This window comes from Capra hircus, chromosome 3 (genome assembly GCF_001704415.2).
Source record: "Capra hircus breed San Clemente chromosome 3, ASM170441v1, whole genome shotgun sequence".
NCBI lineage: Eukaryota > Metazoa > Chordata > Mammalia > Artiodactyla > Bovidae > Capra > Capra hircus.
Window position 1 is genome coordinate 8,162,460 of NC_030810.1, and position 19,676 is coordinate 8,182,135.

At 45.3% G+C, this 19,676-nt stretch overlaps 1 protein-coding gene across 3 annotated transcripts in view; it reads left to right on the forward strand.

The window, feature by feature from the left end:
* The window catches only part of NGEF (neuronal guanine nucleotide exchange factor), a 127,663-nt gene that overhangs the window by 88,542 nt on the left and 19,445 nt on the right, over positions 1-19,676 (forward strand). The window lies entirely within an intron of this gene.

A 19,676-nucleotide genomic window follows, 5' to 3' on the forward strand; every position in this document is an offset into this window, starting at 1 on the left:
CACCGGGCTCCTCTGTCCACGAGGTTCTCCAGGCAAGAATGCTGGAGTGGGCTGCTGTTTCCTCCTGCAGGGGATCTTCCTCTCCCAGGAATCGAACCCACATCTCTTAAGTCTCCTACATTGGCAGGCGGGTTCTTTACCGCTGGCGCCACTGGGGAAGCATGGGCAGCAAAAAACACCTAGTTAGCTCCTAGGATAGCTCAACCCCAGTGTTGAGTGTTCTCCGCGTTGTCGTTTCTGTGGATAGGAAGATTGCATTCTCTAAACCCTTACTTGTTATTGTGGAGAATCTCCACGGCACGTGTGAGCACCCATACAGTCGGTGATGCTGAATTCATTGTGACCGTAAACTGGCTCTATTCATCTGTGCTTTACTTTTCACTTGCGCGTCTTTATTTCACATTTTCGCTTGAACCTTGAGTGAGTGGGGCTCTGAAAGAAAGCCCTCAGCATATCCACCCCTCCTGAAATGGTGTGGAAATTTAGGATTATGTCTCTTCTTGCGCCTTCATCCGATGGTCCAGGCAGACTCTGCCTGTGAGTTAGGCTGAGGCAGGATCACAGAGTCACTTAATAGTTTGTGGCTAACAGGGAGAAATAATCCATAAAACACGAACAGTAGTAGAAGTGAGAAGCTAAGAAATGTAGGTGTTGGATATATATATATAGTCATATATATATATATATATATCTTTATATACAGAGAGTTGGAGCAGTTCTTTTAAGATTTTTTTAATGTGGGCTGTTTTTAAAGTCTTTAGTGAATTTCTTACAATGCTGCTTCCATTTAATGTTTTGGGGTTTTGGCCATGAGGCCTGTGGGTTCTTAGCTGCTCCACCAGGGGTTGAACCTGCACCCTTTGCATTAGAAGGCAAAGTCTTAACCACTGGACTGCCAGGGAAGTCCCTGTTCAATCCAGTTCCATCATCTTATCCTCTCATGCCCCGTTTCCCCAGTCTCCCCACTCACATGCTGCTTCAAGCCTGCCCTTGAGCTTGTTCCTAGTTGCAGTCCTGACTTTCTTTAGCTCTTGGCTCGCCTGTGCGAGATTCTATAGAAACGTTCGTTCTTCTCATTTATTTAAAAGGCAGAACTGCAAACTGTGTTCACACGTAATGACCAAGGCTGAGACCAGCCCCCGACCAGGTTCATCAACACAGGCTCGGGTGGTGTGATGCCTTTGCTCGGGTGGTGAGAAGCCTGACGACACTCAATTTTTGAAGCGCCACCCAGGGTCCCCTGCGTCCTACCCAGCAGACTCAGGAGAGATGGTTTTAGCGTCTGACACCGCTTGTGACTCATGAGCATTTGTAAGCAGGGCCACAGGAGTTGTTGGTTTTTGTTTTGTTTTGTTTTTTTATGAAACTGATGTCAGTAGTCATCCTACGGCGCTCCTCCCAGCTTCTCACAGGATACTGGTGAGATGACATAAAGAACCACGTGCCCCACCCGAAGCGAAGATGCATGGTCAGGAGATCTCCACGAGGCAGGTGGAGCTGGACTGAGGAAATCCCAGCAGGCTTTGCCACCCAGAGCAACCATGTGGAAGGTTCTAGAACCCAGGGAGAAGCCCCCCTGCAGGTGGCCATCCCTCCTACCTGAGAGAGACCCAGGGGCTCCACCATCTGCAGACAGAGCCACCATCACTCACCTTTTTTTCCTTCCAGTTTTATCTGAGATATAATCGACACACTTCACTGTATAAGTTTAAGGTGTATGATTTGACTTCCATGCATCATGAAATAATGACCCACAGTAGTTGTTGTTCATCACCAAGCTGTTTCTGACTCTTTGTGACCCCGTGGACTACAGCACGCCAGCCTTCCTTGTCCTTCACCATCTCCCATAGTTTGCTCATATTCATGTCCATTGAGTCTGTGACACTAACTAACCATCTCATCCTCTGTCGTCCCCTTCTCCTTTTGCCTTCAACCTTTCCCAGCATCAGGGTCTATTCCAATTAGTCGGCTCTTCGCATCAGGTGGCCAAAGTATTGGAGCTTCAGCTTCAGCATCAGTCTTCCCAGCGTATATTCAGGGTTGGGAAATTCCCTTTAGAATTGACTGATTTGATTTGTCTGCTGTCCAGGGGACTCTCAAGAGTCTTATCCAGCCCAGTTCGAAAGCATCATTTCTTCAGCACTCAGCCTTCTTTATGTTCCAACTCTCACATCCGTACATGACTGCTGGAAAACCACAGCTTTGACTCTGTATGGGCTTTGGATACAAAGTGATAGCTCTGATTTTTAACATGCTGTCTAGGTTTGTCATACCTTTTCTTGCAAGGAGCAAGCCTGTATGTCCACAGTGATTTTGGAGCCTAAGAAAATAAAATCTGCCACTGTTTCCACTTTTTCCCCATCTATTTGCTATGAAATGATAGGAATGGATGCCATGATCTTCATTTTTTGAATGTTGAGTTTTAAGCCAGCTTTTTCACTCTCCTGTTTCACCTTCATCAAGAAGCCCTTTAGTTCCTCTTTGCTTTATGCCTTAATGGTGGTGTCTTCTGTATATCTGAGGTTGTTATTTCTCCTGGCAATCTTGATTCTAGCTTGTGATTCATTCAACTCGGCATTTCACATGATGTGCTCTGCATATAAGCTAAATAAGCAGGGTGACGATATATTGCCTGGACATACTCCTTTCCCGATTGTGAACTAGTCTGTTGTTCCATGTCAGATCCTAACTGTTGCTTCTTGACCTGCATACAGGTTTCTCAGGAGACAGGTAAGATGGTCTGTTAGTCCCATATCCTTAAGAATTTTCCTCATTTTGTTGCGATCCACACAGTCAGAGGCTTTAGGGTAGTCAGTGAAGCAGAAGTTTTTCTGGAATTCTCTTGATTTTTGTATGATCCAGGAAATGTAGGCAATTTGACCTCTGATTCCTCTGTCTTTTCTAAATTCAGCTAGTACATCTGGAAGTTCTTAGTTCTTGTACTGTTGGAGCCTAGCTTGAAGGATTTTGAGCATCACTTTGCTATCATGTGAGATGAGTGCAATTATACAGCAGTTGGAACATTCTTTGGCATTGCCTTTCTTTGGGACTGAAATGAAAACTGACCTCTTCCAGTCCTGTGGCCAAATTTTGGTAAGTTTTCCAAATTTGCTGGCATATTGAACGCAGCACTTTAACAGCATCATCTTTTAGGATTTGAAATACCTCAGCTGGAATTCCATCACCTCGACTAGCTTTGTTTATAGTAATGCTTCCTAAGGCCCACTTACCTTCACACTCCAGGATGTCTGGCTCTAGGTGAGTGACCACACCATCATGGTTAGCCAAGTCATTAAGACCTTTCCTATACAGTTCTTCCATGTATTCTTGCCACCTCTTCTTAATCTCTTCTGCTTCTGTTAGGTCCATACCATTTCTTCCCTGTATGGTGCCCATCTTTGCATGAAATGTTCCCTTGGTATCTTCAATTTTCTTGAAGAGATCTCTAGTCCTTCCCACTCTATTGTTTTCCTTTATTTCTTTATATTGTTCAATTAAGAAGGCTTTCTTATTTTTCCTTGCTATTCTCTGGAACTCTGCTTTCAGTTGGGTATATCTTTCCCTTTCTCCTTTGCCTTTCACTTCACTTCTTTTCTAAGCTATTTATATGGCCTCCTCAGACAACCACTTTGCCTTCTTGAATTTTTTTTCCTTTGGGATTGTTTTAGTCACTGCCTCCTGTACAGTGTTACAAACCTCTGTCCATAGTTCTTCAGGCACTCTGTCTATCAGATCTAATCCCTTGAATCTATTTGTCACTTCCACTGTATAATCATAAGGGATTTGATTTATGTCATACTTGAATGGTCTAGTGGTTTTCCATACTTTCTTCAATTTCAGTCTGAATTTGGCAATAAGGAGTTCATGATCTGGGCCACAGTCAGCTCCTGGTCTTGTTGTTTCTGACTGTATAGAGCTTCTCAATCTCTGGCTGGAAAGAAGATAATCAGTCTGATTTTGGTGTTGACCATCTGGTGATGTCTATGTGTGGAGTCTTCTTTTGTGTTTTTGGAAGAGGGTGTTTGCTATGACCAGTGCATTCTCTTGGCAAAACTCTATTAGCCTTTGCCCTGCTTTATTTTGTACTCCAAGGCCAAACTTGCCTGTTACTCCAGGTATCTCTTGAATTCATAATTTTGCGTTCCAGTCCCCTATGATGAAAAGGACATCTTTCTCTGGTGTTCATTCTAGAAGGTCTTGTAGGTCTTCATAGAACCGTTCAACTTCAGGTTCTTTGGCATCAGTCCTTGAGGCATAGACTCGGATTACTGTGATATCGAATGGTTTGCCTTGGAAACGAGATCATTCTGTCGTTTTTGAGATTGCACCCAAGTGCTGCATTTTGGACTCTTTTGTTGACTATGAGGGCTACTCCATTTCTTCTAAGGGATTCTTGTCCACAGTAGTAGATATAACGGTCATCTGAATTAAATTTGCCCATCCCCATCCATTTTAGCTCACTGCGTCCCTAAGATGTCAATGTTCACTCTTGCCCTAAGATGTCTGTGTTCACTCTTGCCATCCCCTGCTTAACCACGTCCAACTTACCTTGACTTATGGATCTAACATTCCAGGTTCCTATGCAGTAGTGTTCTCTGCAACATCAGACTTGACTTTCACCACCAGACACATCCACAGCTGGGAGTTGTTTCTGCTTTGGCTCAGCCTTTTCTACCGTAGCGTCTGTAGACTCCAAGACTGGGCTGCCTCAGGCCAAACAAATAACAGCGAGGGAGCACGAACCCCACCATCAGCAGAACATTTGATTGAAGATTTGCTGAGCGTAGCCCTGCACCAGAGCATGACCCAGTGTTTTCCCACAGCGAGTCCCTCCCACCAGGAAACTTGCACAAGCCCCTTCTCATCGTCAGAGAGTGGACAGTAAGGTTAGTGATCCTCTGTCATCTCATTAGATACCACATTAAAGAAATAAAAAAAATTTCCGTATGAGAACTCAGGATTCACTCTCTTAACTTTCCTATATAACATGTAATTAACAGTAGTGTTAATTATGTTTATCACATTATACATTACATCTCATTACTGGAAGTGTGTACCTTTTGATTGCCTCAGTCAATTCCCTTTCCCCATCCCTGTACTTCACCCCACCCCACCCTGGGCTTGTTAACCATAGTCTGATCTCTTTTTCTATAAGTTGTTTTGTTTTTGATATGTAATTTATCTACAACAGTGTATTAGTTCCTGTTACGCAACGTAGTGATTTGGTTCTTCTATACATTTCAAAATGGTCACCTAAAATGTTTTGACTTAGTCTAGTTACAGCATGCCACCATATAGAAGAATTGCATAGATATTCACTATATTCTGATTCCCTGGGGGCTCAGACAGTGTAGAGTTTGCCTGCAATATAGGAGACGCAGGTTCGATCCCTGGGTTGGGAAGATCCCCTGAAGAAGGAAATGACAACCCACTCCAGGATTCTTGCCTGGAAAATCCCATGGATGGAGGAGCCTGTACAGTCCCTGGGGTCGCAAAGAGTCGGACGACTGAGCAACTTCACCTCCTTTCACTATTCACTATGTTCCCCACACTGTACATTTCACACCCGTGACTCACTGATTTTTCAGCTGGAAATCCCTGCCTTTTCCTCTCCCTTACCTGTTTCTTTCCTTCCCCTACCCTTACCCACTCCGTCTATTTTCGGTACGTTTCGATTGTGTTGTGTTTGTTTATTTGTTTTTTAGATTCCACGCATAAGTGAATCTGAGACACTTGCAGTGTTTGTCTTTGACTTATTTCACTGAGCATAATACTCTCTAGTTCTGTCCGTGTTGTCTCAAATGGCAAGATTTCATTCTTTTTTATGGCAATTATTCCATTGTGTGTGTGTGTGTGTGTGTGTGTGTATAACATATCTTCTTTATCTGTTCATCTATTGATGAACACTGAAGTTGCTTCTGTATCTTGGCTGCTGTAAATACTAGAGTGAGCATAGAGGTGCAGATATCTTTAGAATTAGTGGTTTTGTTCTCTTCAGATCAATACCCAGGAGTAGAATTGCTGGATCATATGGTAGTCTATTATTAGTTTTTGAGTACTCTCCATACTGTTTTCTATAGTGGCTGAATCAATTTACAGTCCCACTGCTGCTGCTGCTAAGTCGCTTCAGTCGTGTCCGACTCTGTGCGACCCCAGAGACGGCAGCCCACCAGGCTCCCCCGTCCCTGGGATTCTCCAGGCAAGAACACTGGAGTGGGTTGCCATTTCCTTCTCCAGTGCATGAAAGTGAAAAGGGAAAGTGAAGTCGCTCTAACAATGCACAAATGTTCCCTTTTCTCCACATCCTCACCAACACTTGTTGTTTGTCGTCTTTTTGATAATAGCCATTTTAACGCGTGTGAAGCGGCAGCCCCCTGTGGTTTTGACTTGCGTCTCCCTAAGACAATGGCAACCCACTCCAGTGTTCTTGCCTGGAGAATCCCAGGGACGGGGGAGCCTGGTGGGCTGCCGTCTCTGGGGTCGCACAGAGTCGGACACGACTGAAGCGACTCAGCAGCAGCAGCAGCAGCAATCAGTGACGTGGGTCATCTTTTCACGCCTTTGGTCATCTGTGTGTCTTCTCTGGAAGAACATCTCTTCAGATCCTCTGCTCATTGTTTAATCAAGTTGTTTTTTAATGGTCAGTGTATGACCATTGAATACTTGGGATATTAATCCCTTATCAGATATATCGTGTGTAAATATCTTCTCCCATTCAGTTGGTGGCCTTTTCATTTGTTAATAGGTTCCCTCACTGGGCAAAAGGGTTTTAGTCTGATGTGGTCCCATGCGTCTGTTTTTGCTTTTGTTCCCCTTGCACCATCCCTAAGTTTGACTTTCATATGAAAGGAATTATACAGTGCGATTTTGCATTTGGCTTTTTTTTTCACACACTATTACCACCATGGGCCTTTTTCCTAGTCCTCAAAATAAGGAAAAGTGTCTAGTTTTTGAGAGAATTCTTTTTTCTTCCTTTTACCTTGATAATTAGATAAATAAATTTAAATTACTTTGGAAAGCTTAGAGATAAACCCCAGTAGAACTTAAAACATGGTATAAATCTCTTACAACAACAAGCCAAAAGCAGAGAAAGCAGGGATCTTGTAAGAAAAGGAAAGCAAACAGTAAAAGGTCAGCATAAAAACACAAATGGTATAAAATAAGGTGGCAGAGTTCATAGCAAACATCATTGTTGTAACCATATATGTAAATTGCTTAAATCCTCCATTGAAAGCCAGAAATCATCCGACTGATGAGAAAACTAAACCCATGATATTATCACACAAATTAGAATTCAGAGCAAGAAAAGTTACCAAAGGGAACAGTGACGTCATTTTGTACAGTTAAAGATTATTGCTTTATTTGCAAGTTTTAAAATTAAATAAGATACTCATTAATACATTTTCATTGTTCATTTCATTGTTTCATTTCCATTGCAAAATGCAAACTGTGTGCAGGCCTTTTCTTGGCTCCTGGCTGGAGGACCGTTTTCACTTTCTCCTGATAAATTATAGTCATTACACGCTGTGTGAGTTTGGACTTAAGACACTTGTGAAGACTCTTAAGTGCAAAATCCTTATCGATCCTTATGATGCTGTCCCCATATTTTACACTCGTTTTATTCAAGAGCAGTTTGATTCTGGTTTTGGTTTTTTAGCAACTTGACTTTCACTGACCTCGGAGAGCTTCCAGGTTACTTTCATAAAAACAACTCCCTTTGCACTGAAAATTCTTTAGTTTTTGTCACTTAAGGACATAATTGCAGAACAAGTGCGATTGGCTTGAATAAGTTTAAGGACAAGCACAGGGGCTCACAGGTGGGGAGGGAAGCTTCATGTGGCAGGGGAGGGGGTAGTGGGGGACAGCCTGTGACCAGCCCGCAGTGGATCCTCACAGGCGCATTGGTCACTCAGGGCTTGGTTAGGAGAACTTCTGTGGGCCTGCATCTTCATGCTCCCAGGAGACCACAGCTGTCTGATCAGGAGACCACAGCTGTCCGATCCATCCGTCACTCCGTGCTCAGACACTCAGCCGTGTCCAACTCTTTGTGACCCCTTGGACTATAACCCGCCAGGCTCCTCTGTCCGTGGAATTTTTCCAGGCAAGAATACTGGAGTGGGTCGCCATTTCCTCCTCCAGGGGATCTTCCTGACCCAAGGATCGAACTCACGTCTATTGAATCTCCTGCATTGAGAGGCAGATTCTCTACCACTAGTACCACCTGGGAAGCCTCAGCTGTACGATAGATGCCCGGAAATGGAACTGTGGGTTGAAAGTGAAGTGCGTTTTAGATGATGGTGGTGGTGGTGTGGTGGTTTAGTTGTTAAGTTGTGTCTGACTCTTTGAGACCCCATGGACTGTAGCCTGCCAGGTTCCTCTGTCCATGGGATTTCTGGATACTCCCAGTCGACTAAAAAGATGCACAACGTGAGAGTTGCAAGTTGTTTCATTTGGGGCAAAATGAGGACTGCAGCCTTGGAGACAGCCCCTCAGATAGCTCTGAGAGCCTGCTCCAAAGAGGCAGTGGGGCAAGGTCAATATATAAGATTCTGGTGAAGGGGGAGTTCAGTACAATCAAGCATTCGTTTTACAAAGACTTTCTGCTAGTCAGGAGGAGCTGATATCATCATGAAGGGATTTAGTGCTTTTCTAGATAGGAGGAGATGCAAGGATTGGGTCATGAGATGAGTTGCTGAAAATATCTGACTATCTAAAGACCCGTTCCACCACATTCCCTGGAGCCCAGAGTGCTTCACTCTCCACCCTGAACTCCCTCCGGGGGTGTTGCAGGTCAACAGCTGCGGCAGCGCAGGGCTCAGTCTCCGCAGAGGCAGATGGCAAAAGCCCTTGTGTGCGTGCGTGCATGCTAAGTCACTTCAGTCGTGTCCGATTCTGCAACCACGGACTGTAGCCCGCCAGGCTCCTCTGTCCGCGGGATTCTCTAGGCAAGAATACTGGAGTGGGTTGCCATGCCCTCCTCCAGGGGATCTTCCCCACTAGGGATCGGACTCATGTCTCTTACATTTCCTGCGTTGGCAGGCAAGTTCTTTACCACCTGGGAAGCCCTTGTTATTTAGTCCCTGGCAAATGCTCTTGGCGAGTGGCAATTTGTAGTTGACACACCAAATCGCCATTCAAAAGGCAGTTCAAATTTCACACAACTACAGCAAAGAAAGCATATATTCACGCTCTAGCCTTGTTAGCAAACTTCTTGATTTTTGCCCTAATCTGTAGGATGAAAACAACCGTGTGTTGTTTTTAACCCGCCTGTCCTTGATGACATAAAGTGAGCTGCTCTTCTTAGTATTTATTTAATTGGCTGTGCCGGGTCCTCCCTGTGGCGCACGGGCTTTCATTGCAGTGCACAGACTCCCTGGCTGTGTCACACAGGCTCAGGAGTGATGGCGCACGGGCTGAGTTGCTTCACGACATGTGGGATCTTAGTTCCCCGACCAGGGATCCAGCCAGGGGTGAAGCCCTCATCCCTACACTGCAAGGCAGATTTGTAACCCCTGGACCACCAGGGAAGTCCCCAGGCATCTTTTCTTATGCTCACTGGCTGTTTCCCTTTCTTTGTGAATTACCTGTTCTTATTCTTTGCCCTTTTTTTCCTATAGTGTTATCTTTGTTTGTCTTCTTGATGGAGAGCAGCTTTTTACATATTCTGGATATAATTTGTTTATATGTTTGAAACATTTTCTCCCACAGTAAAAACATGGGGGTGGGTGATGGAGCGCAGAGTTTATGCACACAAGCGCTGGGGCCCAGCTGCCTGGGTTTGAATCCCGGTTCTGCTACTTCTTAGCAGGGTGCTCTGCTGTGCTTAGTTGCTCAGTCGTGTCTGACTGTTTGCAACCCCATGGACTGTAGCCCACCAGGCTCCTCTGTCCATGGGGATTTTCCAGGCAAGAATACTGGAGTGGGTTGCCATGCCCTCTTCCAGCGGATCTTCCCAACCCAGAGATCAAACCCAGGTCTCCTACTTTGCAGGCAGATTCTTTACCATCTGAGCCACCAGGGAAGCCCATGAATATTGGCGTGGATAGCCTATCCCTTCTCCAGGGGATCTTCCCAACCCAGAAGTTGGAAAAATTATGTAACTTCCCTGTGCCTCTGCTTCCCTGCCTGTAAAACTGAGCTCATACACAGGGTTGTGAAGATCAAATGAGTTAGTACAGATGAGGAGCTGGCAGCAGGCTGACGGTGCTCAAGCCTTCTTCAGTCGTATCTTTCTCTACTTAAAAATCTCATTTAAACCTAATCTCCTGGATGTTGTGTTGTATGATTAGGAAGGCCATTCCCAAGAGGTACAGTTTACAGGGATAGGTAACTGTGAGAAAGTGTCTTGAAATGGAAGCCCAAGTAGAGCAGAGTCAGGCAGAGACATGCACGGAAGCTGTCGTGCCCACCGTACTGTTCCTGGAGAGTGGGGCATAGCAGGGATACAAGGGGCCTGACGACAGGAGTGGGGCTGACTTTAGATATTTTCACTGAACTCTGTGCTCTCTGAAGCGGCACTGCCCCCTTCGTTAGCCCCCGGTGGTGACACGTGGCTCTTCAACAACCTGACATGTGACCAGTCCTCACTGAAACAGGCTGAGTGTAAAAACAAATACCAAGTCTTGCAGACTTGAGACACAGAAAAAGGAAGCAAACTATCTTATCAGTCGTTTTTGTATTACATGTTGACTTAATATCCTGGATATATTAGATTAAATAAAATACATTAAAATTTCTTTTGACCTTTTAAAAAATATGATTACTAGAAAACCTTAAATTGTATATGAGACCCACATTATATTTCTATTGGACACAGTGCTCAAAAAAGAGGCACTATTTTATTTCTCAATGTCCGTAAACACAATCAAAAAGTGGCTGTATATTAAGCCTTAAGAAAAAGCTCAGTAAATATTTATTAAAATTGTATAGGTCCTACTCTCTCACTACAATGCAGCAAAACAAGAAAATAAGTTTAAACAATGTAAAAACCTCAAGTCAGAAATGTTGGGTTGCCATGTCCTTCTCCGGGGGAATCTTCCCAACCCAGGGATCAAACCCACGTTGCTTAGGACTCCTGCACTGGCAGGGGGGTTCTTTGCCACTAGCGCCACCCATATTGACATTAAAAATAAAATCCACAATTATAAAGATGTCAGCACTCCTCTCAGTAATTAGGAGAACTAGGGAACACAAATCAGTAAGGGTATAAGAAGGATTGAATGCCCTCAAACCAATTGGAATGAATTAACATTTCTAAGGCACTCTACTCAACAGTAGCAGAATACACTTTGTTTTTCACCAGTATGTGAAATATTCACCAAGATAGACCACACCGCATTTTAACAAATTAAAAGAATTTAAATCACACAGAGTGTGACCTCACCATAATAGAATTAAACAGAAATCAACGACGTAAAGAGAGCAGGAAAACCTCCTAGCGCTTGGAAATCAAGCAGCACGTTTCTATGTAATCCCTGAGTTAAAGAGGAAGTCTCCAGGGAAGTTAGAAATGAAGGAACTACCCTTCTTCACAGATGGTATGATGTGGTCACAGAAAATCCCAAAGAGTCTACAAAAAAAAACACACACACACACACACAAATACCCTCTTAGAACTAATAATGGACAGTAGGACTTCCCTGGTGGTCCAGAGGTTAAGAGTCCGCCTTGCAATGCGGGCGCCGCAGGTTCAGTCCCTGGTCTGGGAACTAAGATCCCACGTGCTGCAGGGCTGCTAAGCCTGAGAGTCACAACTAGAGAAGCCCGCCTGCCACAGCTAAGACTCAACACAGGCAAATAAATCAATAAATATTTTTAAAAATAGTAAACACGGACTAAAAACACTTAAAACACAATGCCCGGTGCTGGTGTGGAGCAACTGGAACTCTCATACACTTCTGATTTCAAAATGGCACATCTGCTCTGGAGAATCCGTGACAGCTCCTTATAAAATGAAACATGCACTTCCCTCCAAGCCGGCGAATCCTGGGTGTTTACCTAGCGCAGTGTCTCCATAGCAACGCTATTGAATTCCGGGCTGCTTCCTCCTTCTTCCGGGCTTGCTCCTTCCTGTTCTTCGCAGGTTTAGCACCATCCCTGGCAGCAGGGTGCCTGTAGCACCCCTGTCCCGACATATAACAACCCAAAATGTCTCTCCACCTCGCTGAGTATCATCCAGGGAGCAAAAATAGTTTGTAGCTGAGAGCCACTACCCTAGAGAAACAAAAATCTACGTTCATACAGAAATCTGTACACAAATGTTGATACTAAGTCTGTTCATAATTGTCAAAAGCTGGTAACAACTCAAATGTCCTCTAACGGATGGATAAATAGACACAGGAACATTCACACAAATTGTTGTTGTTTAGCCGTTAAATCATGTCCGACTTTGTGACTCCATGGACTGCAGCCCACCAAGCTCCTCTGTCCATGGGATTCTCCAGGCAAGAATACTGGAGTGGGTTGCCATTTCCTTCTCCAGGGGATCTTCCCGACCCAGGGATCGAACTCACATTGCTTACATCTGGCAGGCAGGTTCTTTACCACTACTCAGTAATAAAAAGAAATGAGCTGTTGACACAACTCAGATGAATCTCAGAGGCATTTTGCTGAGTGAAAGAAGTCAGAAAGTTTCCATAGTATGTGATTCCACTTATATGACATTCTGAACATGACAAGGCTATAGGGATAGAGAACAGGTGAGTGGTTGCCAGGGGTGAGGGGTGGGGGGAGGCTGTGACTCAAGTGGGGAGCACAGGAGTGTTTGAAGTGATGGAGCTCTTGTGTGTCCTGGTTGTAATGCTGGTGACAAGAATCTATACAAGGGTCAAAATTCATAGAACTGTATATACTAAAAAGTTAATTTTATTGTATGTTCATTTAAAAACTGACACATTGTAAAAAGAGATGTCCTCATTTAGGTTAAGTATTTTCTGCACCCCCCCCCCAAATATAATAAAACAGTGATCTGTCTGGCTCTGAATTAAGGCAGACATTTACATACAGCATAAGAAAATCAAATCTGGAGATACTTTAGAAGAATAACATTGGGCACAGAAATTACTGCAAATACGGTATAATGTTTGAAACCAAAATTTATCATACTAATAGGCCAGAGGAGAAAAATACCCCAAGCTCCAAAAAGGCTCGAAAGGGAAATAGTACCTCAATTTCCATCTAAACAAAACTCAGAAGCATACTTGCTGAAATTTGTAAAGAGCATCTCAGATCTATAAAAGCATCCTGCGTAATGAAGAATTGCTGGTGGCAATAAAGGCAAGACGACGATGCTTGAAACCCCTGCGGTCGTTCTGGAAGCTGTGGCCAGTGCACGCAATGAGGAGAGAAACGAGACATAAGCCCGTAGAGAAGGAAAGTCAGACTCGCCCTTAGTTATCTGTCAGGGATGGCTGCCTACGTAAGACCCTGAGGGAGTCAAAGATACTGGGTCTAACAAGGCAGTTCAGGGAGGTGGTGGGTTATAAAATAAGCATGCGAAGGTTTTTTGTTTGGGGGACTTCCCTGTGGTCCAGGGGTTAAGACCCTGCCTCTCAGTGCAGATGGCATTGGTTTGGTCCCTGGTCGGGGTACTGAGGTCCCAAATGTGGTGAGATGTGTCCAGAAAATATAAAGAACTGAAAATTGGTTCTTTCTATGTACATTAACAAAACTCGGGTTTTCCATCAGTAAGAAAGCCCTGTTGATAAGAAAGCAGTGAGCACTCTAAAGAAAAATAGGCTAAACAATTCTCTTAAGAAAAGTGGCTGGTGATTAAATGAAAACAGGAAAAAAAAAAACAACAACAAAAAACTCACTGGTAATGATAGAAGTACAATTAAGCAACACTGAGGCACCGGGCATTTCAAAATAGCAGAGACTTTTGAATATAAATACGTTGAAAACCTCGTGTTGGGCGCATTTTTAAATGAGTGCTCTCGAGCGCAGCTGATGGGACGAGAGAGAGCAATATTTGTACCAGTCTCCTTACAAGAACGTGTTTGTATACTGTCTAGTGTTTCTGTTACTAGAAATTTATCTTGAAAAATAATCTGAAAGGCACACAAATATTTATTAGGCTGTCCCTTCAAGCAAAAATTAGGGAGGGATGGAGGAAGAATCCTAATGCCCACCGATAGGGCACTTTTTATTTTAAAGACAGTGTACAGCTATGCAAAGACACAAGCATTAAAAAGCATGTTTTCAGAGAATAGGTGAATATTCATGACATACTATTTTTTAAAGGCAGGATCGAACATGACATGTGTAGTAGAGTGGACATAGAAAATAAAGATACTTTTGTCATTTTCAATGGCTCGGACCAAAAATATTTTAGTAAGTTAGGATGACCTAAGAGTAACCGTGGTCCCAGGCAGTAGTGAATAACACAGGCACGCGGGCTTCAGTGCATTTCGCTGAGTCTTTATGGACTGACTTTTATGTATGTTAAAGAGCTTAATGTGAGTTTCTATTTGACATCTGGCAATGGACACAACACTGAGATCTTCAGATTTCATGTTCCAAATCAGAGACGTCTGCATCAGGTCATCTTTCCATTTATCAAAGCAAGTCAGGCAACTTGTTCTGGCAACTCAATCTGTTGTTGAAGCATCTCTTTCTTTAGCTACAAAAGCAGCAGGTCCTGGAGAACTCCCATTCACACAAGGAAAATACCCCCAATGGTGGCCTTTTGGTAGGTCTGAGTCTCAACTGGTCACTGAAAGAATCGGGATTTAAGAATAAAATTGTAAGTTTCCCCTCCTCCTCTTTAAAGTATAAAAAGTAGGCAGCTGACATTGGGACATGTTCTCTTAGATGTCGTGTAGGATTTCCTGGATTTACTTTTTGCTTTTTAATGTAACTCTGAAGCTCTTGGTTCCCACCCTCCTGTTTGGAATGGTTTCTCAATTACTGATTGAGAACGTGATGGTTTGAGAAAATAACTAGACAAATATTCAAATCACAAACTTAAGAAGGCCACCGAGGAAGGGTTGGGTGTTCAACTGGGAGTGGCAGGGACGGTCACTGCGTTGCTTGCCTTTTGCCACACCTGGCACCAGTGTCAGGAGAAATGAAGGAGAAGCTGGGGTCCTGCTCTAGCCCCATCCCCTGGAGAAGTTGCCCCTGCCACTGGTGTGGGTTGTGTCCCCAGACCAGATAAAGACGAAGTCCTGGTGATCTTGGGGGACTGGTTGTGCAGAGCTCAAAAAATTGAGCAGGGCATGATATTTCGAGCATCTCCATGGAAACAAGGATGCACACACACGCCCAGGCTGGCACTGTGGTGACACCGCCCATACCAGTCTGAACCAGTTTCCCAGCTCCATTCCCCTGGGAACAAGGTGGGAGGGGGCTTCCCAGGGAGCTAGCCAGTTGGGTAGGACTCTCAGTCTGGGTCTGCTCAGCCTCTGAAATCAGAGTTGTGTTTTTGTTGCTTTTCAACCTGTTCTTATAACTTAGAACTTAAATAATACTTTCATCTTTTTTTTCCCCCAAAGAAGACTGTCCATTTGACTAGGAAACTGCTCGTGTTTTTCAATGATATACTTCTATCAGAAAATTAAGTTGTGGTTGTTTTATTTACCAACCTTCATTGAATCATATATTTGTCTCCGTAGGATAAACCCCAAACAGTTCAGCAAATTAGTCCCAAATTGTCCCATGCTTTAAGATGGACAGTAGCCATCACCCAAAACATCAGATATTGCAAGCATTTATACCTATTTTGGGCTTTCCAGGTGGTGCTAGTGGTAAAGAACCTGCCTGGCAATGCAGGAAACATAAGAAACACTGATTCAATTTCTGGGTTGGGAAGATCCCCTGGAGGAGGGCATGGCAACCCACTCCAGTATTCTTGCCTGGAGAATCCGTGGACAGAGGAGCCCAGTGGGCTACAATGGGGTCGCAAAGAGTTGGACATGACTGAAGTGACTGAGCACTCACATACCTATTTTAACAAAGTGATGTTACCATTTAGCATTTTTAAAATAAATCTGTTGGATAAATAACTTACGCACTTGACATAAATTTCAAACAGAGCAAACAGAATTATGGTGAAAAAATCCTCCCCTTCTAACCCCTGGCCCTCAGGGCCAATATCTCTGTGTGTTACACAAATGATAAGCTCTATGTACATTGTTTATGTCTTGCTTATTTTTTTAACTTAGCAAAATGGGTTTTTTAATTTATTGATTTTATTTATATTTGGTTGCCCTGGGGTCTTCATTGCTCTTCACGGGCTTTCTCCAGTTGCAGCAGGCAGGGTCTGCTCTCTAGTTGCCAGGCTGGAGCTTCTCACTCTGATGGCATCTCTGTTGCAGAGCACGAGCTCTGGGCACACCGGCTCAGCACGTGTGGCACACGGGCTTAGTGACTCTGTGACGTGTCCAATCTTCCCAGACCAGGGATCAAACCCATGTCCCCTGCATTGGTAGGCAGATTCTTATCCAATGCGCCGAAATGTTTTGACAGTATTTCCAGATCAGCCCAAAGAGAGGTCCCTATTTTTTTTTCTTTTCTTTCTTTTTTTTTTAAGCTTTATGGAGCTCCACTGCTTATGATATTCCATAATTGATTCAACCAGTCCCCTGTTGATGGACATTTGCAACTAGAAATGTTATGTATCAAGGATGTTCTTTACAGTGTTATTATAATAATAAAAGGCAGATCTATACAATGGCGTACTGTAAGAATTGCTAAGTGGAACTGTTGGATGAAAGGTTATATACTTTTGAAATTTTGAAACCTCATCACCAGGCTGTCTTCACACTTCGGGTGTGTGTGAAGGTGCTGGCTCCCTCTCACTAGGAAGGTACAACATCCGATGAGTTCATCTTGACCGGTGAGCTGGACATAAATGATGCCGTGTTGTGGTTTTACTTTGCATTTCTCTTGTTGTGAGTGGGGCTGAGCATCTTCTCTAGCACGTGTCTTTTCAAATCTGTATCTGTTTTGGTACTTTTTTGTAAGCTACCCTATTTCCCAAGCCATCTTGAGAAAAACCTAACAATTGGCTTGTGATGTGTGTGAGCTTGCCAAGGCTTGGGTTTGGGCAGCTGGTTTGTGTGGGGGCGCACCAGGCCCCCCAGGGCCTGCAGGTTAACTCGCACTTAACGTGTGACCCTTTAGTCCCATAGCGAGCAGGGGAGTAGCTGTCAGCACCCAGGGTGACACCGAGGCCCCATGGCCCCCATGGCGGCCCTCCTTGCATTTCCTGCGCGGACTAGAGACCACGCTGCAACAGGACTCAGCATGGGCTCTGAAATCCAGCTTCATCGTCATTAGTGAAGGATGAAAAGCGATGCTCTAAGGGCCGCTTCTTAATTGCAAGCCTTTTCGGTCACTTCTGTCCAACCTAGTGCCTGCGGGGTTTGCTTTACTCTTCTAGCTGCAGAAGTGGGCACAGCTTTGTGCCTGAACAGTCGGATCATGCAGGAAGGAAGGCCTGGCAGAGAGAGGACACGAATCCACCCAGGGTGGCCGCAGCTGGCGGCAGCAGGACTCAAGGCCCAAAGCAGAGGGCAGGGCTGTCCTTAGACAGCTTTCTCTCCACCTCTCCCCACTCTCCAGGAAGCAGCACTGCACGGAAGTCAGGTATCGGGCAGGTGCCCAGCACTTAGCACTCAGGTGACACGTGAGAAAGAAAGGTACATGGGGAGGCTCTGGAGCTGGGGGACACCCCGGCCCTGACATCAGGGTCTCAGACTCTGCCACGCCTCAGAACCACCTGGGGAACTTCTTGAAGGACAGGTTATGAGTGGCTCTGGGAAGGCGCCTGGGAATCTGCATTTTCACAAACGTGGTCACAGAGTCAGGCTGAGATATGTGGGACTTCTCCCCCTTTTTTTTTTTTGCCTCATGCATCGAACCTGGACTGGTGATCTATTTTGCATATGATAATATACATGTTTTAATGCTATTCTCTCAAATCATCCCAGCCTCACCTTCTCCCACAAAGTCCAAAATTCTGTTCTTTACATCTATGTCTCTTTTGCTATCTCACATATAGGGTCATCATTACCATCTTTCTAAATTCCATATATATGCGTTAGTATACTATATTGGTGTTTTTCTTTCTGACTTACTTCACTCTGTATAATAGGCTCCAGTTTCATCCACCTCGTTAGAACTGATTCAAATGCATTCTTTTTAATAGCTGAGTAATATTCCATTGTGTATATGTACCACAGCTCTCTTATCCATTCGTCTGCTGATGGATATCTAGGTTACTTCCATGTCCTGGCTATTGTAAACAGTGCTGCGATGAACATTGGGGTACATGTGTCCCCCCTCCTTTTAGAGGGGGGAACCGCTAACTCTTTTCGGTTCTTTGACTCTGACAGCCCCTTCCGGAAGCCTGCTGTCTCTGGCTGCCTGCCTCCCCCCTCGCCTGCCAAGGTGAAGCCCCCCAGTCACTGTGGACATCCCTACAGAGCTGTCAGTGGCTGTGCCCAATGTGTGTGTTCCTCTGTGTCGCCAGCACTGAGCCCTTCCTCTACCTGGAGGGGGCTCTGGGCACATGTCTGTGGAACGAGTGAGCTGGGGAGGGCAGAAGGCATCACCGACCCCAGCCCCCTAACAGGGTGGCCTCTTGAGCTGGCCACCCCCCAGGGGCAGGGGGCAGGTCTTGGTCCTCTTGGGATCCCCAGGGCCCACAGCTCCCAGTAGGTGCGCAGCAAACGCATGCAGTCTCCTGTGTGCTGACCGGGGCCAGGCCTTGCAGGAAGCCACCTGGTAGAGGAGACGGGCCATCGGGCATCCAGTCCGGCTGGAGCCAGGAAAGGAGGATGAACAGCTAATGGCACCCTTGGGAAGAGAGGCCCCACGGCCATGAGGAGGAGGGGTCTGGGAGCCAAGCTTTCAGATGGAAGCTGTGAGCCGTGGGCAGTACAGGAGTAAGACCCATCACTCGATGCCAGGCCTGGTTCCCATGTGAGAGCTGGTTTAGAGGTTTTCCCTTAAACTGTCTCAAGCACCTACTTGAAAGGGATTCCCTGGTGGCTCAGTCGGTAAAGAGACTGCTTGCAAGGCAAGAGACCCAGGTTTGCTCCCCAGGTTAGGAAGATCCCCTGGAAGAGGCCACGACAACCCACTCCAGTATCCTTGCCTGGAGAATTACACAGACAGAGGAGTCTGGCGGACTACAATCCATAGGTCACCCAGAGTCGGACACAGCTGAAGTGACTTAGCACGCACATGCATGCGCCCACTTGCAAGCACCATGTAAAGCTAAAAAGACAATTAGCTGGAAGGAGCTGATAATCGAGGGTGGGAAGGAGGACATCACGTCGACCTGCAAGGAGAGGGGGCAGTGACCCGGTACTACCGCCGGCCTGTGGGCTCTCGGGGAAGCCTGGGCATGTGTGTAGAAGGCCGTCCCTAGCAGGGCAGTCCGGGCACAGAGCCCTGAGATCCAAAGGATGAGGAGTGAACCTTGGTTTTGCCACTCACAAGCTCTGTGGTACCCTCATCCACACAGAGGGGACTGTTGGGGGATCTCCAGGGTTGTAGTGAGGACCGAGGGAGGTGACATGTTGGAGGTCCCCAGCAGGACGCCAGGCGCAGGGTAGGAGCTGGACAGACAGCAGCTGTTACTATCCTTTGCTTGCTGGCATTTTATCTCCGACAACGCTGCATAAACAAGGTGAGAGAACAGGACATTTATGGCCACTGTTTATCAG